The following is a 3,747-nucleotide window of genomic DNA, read 5'->3' on the forward strand; positions in this document are numbered from 1 at the left end:
GTTTGTGAATGAAACAAATTTGGTTAAGAGGGTCATCATTGCTTTTGCAATATCCGATCTAAATTAATCGATTAAAAAATCTGATACCAGTAATTAATTAAAAAAATAGAAAATGAGAAGAATAAGAAATTAATAAAAACGTAACAAGAATTATGATAAAATAAGACGGTCACTTGATCAAAGTACAACGATAATATCAACACAAACAAAACAGAATCGTCCATTTCATTCAATTCAATCTCCTCTCTGTCTAGTTCTTTTCTTTCCACCGCATTCAATAGCTTTGAAGGCAGTCCCGGGACACGATGGAAACAGTGGAGGAAGAAATTTGTCTTAGTTATCCTCCCAAAGCCAACGCACCTGGCTTGATGACATTGCTCTTTAATGTGAAACCTGGAAACATCATGGACTATTTTGCGCCAAGGCTTGAACTCCAGATGACAGTCACTTTCGTTCTCACTCAAGCCATTCATTTTGTGCTCAATCGCCTCCGAATGCCTATATTCATATCCCAAATTCTTGTATGTGCCTGCATACTCTGTCCTACTTTTTTTTTTCATTTTAATATTCATTCCTAACGTTTTTTTGGGTGTAAATGCAAGCAGGGATAACATTGGGTCCTATGGTTTTCAAACATGAAGATACGCTTATTACGATGCCTGAGGAGAATGTTTCAATTTTGGGTACGGTGGCGAATTTTGGCTATCGGTTCTTTTTATTTCTAACTGGGTTGAAGATGGATTTTAGCATGACATTCAGATCCGGAAATAAGGCGCTGTGTATTGGTAACCTTACAGTGTTGGTGCCTTCCATAATTTGCTTGTTTATGGCTCAATCCGCTCCAGAAGATAAACAACGTTACAGACCAAGCGATGTTTACGTTCTTGCCGTAGCATATTCGACGACTTCGTTTCCGGTAATATAGCCCTCAGTGGGCTGAAGCTCCTGAATTTGGAACTCGGTAGGCTTAGCCTATCATCGGCCCTCATAGGTAACATGTTGTCACTGTTTCTATCGACTATTTGCCAAGGGGTGATTGCAGGACAAAAGAAAGGTTGGAGCAGGACTTTTGAACATTTCAGAAGTGCTACAATCTTTCTTGTTGTACTGGTGTTTTGTTTTCGACCTCTAATGAAATGGATGGTAAGAAAAACGGTTGGGGGTGGGAAGATAAATGGTGTTTGCCTTTATGCTGCAATTTTGGCGTTCATGGTTTCACATAAGGTACCACTGTTTTTAGAATATTGACTCCCTTTGGTCCATTTCTGGCGGGATTGGCTATCAAGATGGACCCCCTTTGGGATCTGCTCTGGTTGAGAAACTGGACCCTGTTGTTTCAAAGTTTCTTATGCCTTTGTTTGCTTCAACATGCGGCATGAGGATTGATTTTACTTACCTCAATACCCACAGTCTCTTTGCCAAACACCAAGCCCTTACCGCTATTGTGGCTTAATTGTCAAATTTGGAATCTCCTTCTTTCCTTCTTCTTAAAATCCCCACAAGGGATTCTTTGGCGTTTGCTTTTATAATGATAAGCAAAGGTATCGTTGAGATGGCAATCTTTAGCAACATGTATGATCGCAGGGTATGTTTTTTCAACTCATTGCGTAAATTTCACATCCATGCAATATGCATACTTATTGTCGAAAAATCGCAGGTTATAACAGCGCCTATCTTCGCTTACATGACTCTCATCATCATTGTGCTAGCAAGCTTTGTGCCGATGCTTGTGAAAGCCCTCTACGATCCATCGAGAAAGTATGCAAGTTACCAGAAAAGGAGCATCATGCATTGCAAGCACCACGAGGAGCTTCGAATGATTAATTGTATTCGAGTTCCGGCTAATGTTAATTCCATCTTTGACATCCTTAGTACCTCGACCACAGAAAGTCCCATTGCTCTTCATGTGCTTCACCTTATAAAGCTCAGTGGGCGAGCCACTCCACTTTTCATTTCTCATGACATGAATCAGAACACCCTTTGCAGCAACTCCTACTCAGAGAATGTTGTACTCTTGTTTAAACGGTTCGAGCGGGATTACTGGGGTGCCGTATCAGTGAAAGCGTTCACTGCTGTGTCGCCAAAGAATATGATGTACGAGGATACATGTAACCTTGCCCTGGACCACCACACATCTTTTATAATGCTTCCATTTCACCGCCGATGGCACTTTGATGGTAGCATCGAATAGGAAGATCGAAACATAAGGAGCCTGAACTACAATATGCTTGAAAGGGCTCCTTGCTCGAAAGGGATCCTTGTCGAAGGTCGGCGTCATTTAAACCACTCCAACTCACAATCGTCGTTAGACAGCTCTTCATCATATAACATTGCTGTGAATTTTGGGGGGGTAAAGATGATCAGGAGGCTCTTGCTTTAGGTCTACGCATGTCCGAAAACAAAATTTTCCAACTAACTATAGTTCATCTCACATCTGGAAATATGATTTAGCCGATGATACCGAGAATATGCAGGATGAGATAATGCCGAGAAATGTTAAAGAGAATTGTTCAAACATAACACACATTGAGAAGCAGGTAAGTAATGGACCTGAAACTTTAAAATTTCTTTTATCCATTGTGGACAATTCCAGCTTTCATTGTTGGGAGACGATACAAACGTGGAGATCCCCAGACCATTGGTCTCCATGAATGGACAGAATTTCAAGAGATTGGAATTATCCGGGACCTACTTTCATCTGCTGATTTTGGTGGCAACAATTCTGTGGTGATTGTACAAAAACAACAATGGATTGATTAAGCCCCAATTCGTCTTCTTTGCTCATCATCGCCTTTTGCAATTATTACTACACTTCCATACAGTTGGACCCTGACGATGTTTGTGAACAACTGAAGCGGCAATTTGCGTGATTGAGCAAACCACACACTCGATTGCATTCCAAGGATTTGCAGGCACTTCGGTTCTTATTGTCCTTGGATGTGCAACAACAATTTTTGTTTCAGTATCTGTCAAGGTGACTGGAATTTTTTAATGTGTAATCCATAATCATACTTTAATATTCATTCCAATGTTGTTTTACTAACCAAAAAAATCATACCGCGTATCTCACTCTATTCACTGTTAACTGAACATGCACCAAGAGCGGGGGAAAACGTTGTATGAAGAACCCGTTGCCAAATTCATATAAAGCAACAAGTAATTCGAACCAGTAACGATGTCATTTGCTATATAAAGAATGATTACAATTAGGGCAGTAAATAAGACGAGATAGATTGCCAGACTCGAGATCGATTCGATCAAAGTTCGATAAATACTCGATTTCAATGGACTCGAATCGAGCTTGACTCGAATTCTTAACGAACCGAAACAATCTATTTGATACTCAACTCAAAAAGCTAGAGGGAAACTTAAAATATATATATATATATTAAAAATTTATTTTTAAAAATTAAATTATTAACAATATTGTTGATTCTTTTAAGAAAAATGCAATATAAAATTTTCATCTATTTAAGGTTCAAATTTGAGTTTAAGTTTCTATCGAGTTAAGTTTACGATTTTTTTATTTTGAGCATCAATTTATGGTTTTAAGTTCAAGTCGAAATTAAAAATTAACTGACCCTGAACTAAACTGACGGATAATCTTTAAATAAGATTGGGGTAGAACGATGAGGGATTTGAAGAGGAGATTTGGAGACTTCCACTGAAGAAAGGCTCATCCAAATGAGCTTTTAATACTATTTGGGAAAGTATTTGTTCCTTCAGCTCATTGAGAATAGTCCAGCC

At 38.9% G+C, this 3,747-nt stretch overlaps 1 pseudogene; it reads left to right on the plus strand.

Moving 5' to 3' along the window:
• The first annotated feature begins 305 nt into the window (after positions 1 to 305).
• On the plus strand, positions 306 to 2,760 carry LOC120157253 (annotated as a pseudogene).
• The last annotated feature ends 987 nt before the right edge of the window (positions 2,761 to 3,747 follow it).

The sequence above is a fragment of the Hibiscus syriacus genome, unplaced genomic scaffold, assembly GCF_006381635.1.
Source record: "Hibiscus syriacus cultivar Baekdansim isolate YM2019G1 unplaced genomic scaffold, ASM638163v2 tig00111238_pilon, whole genome shotgun sequence".
Taxonomy (NCBI): domain Eukaryota; kingdom Viridiplantae; phylum Streptophyta; class Magnoliopsida; order Malvales; family Malvaceae; genus Hibiscus; species Hibiscus syriacus.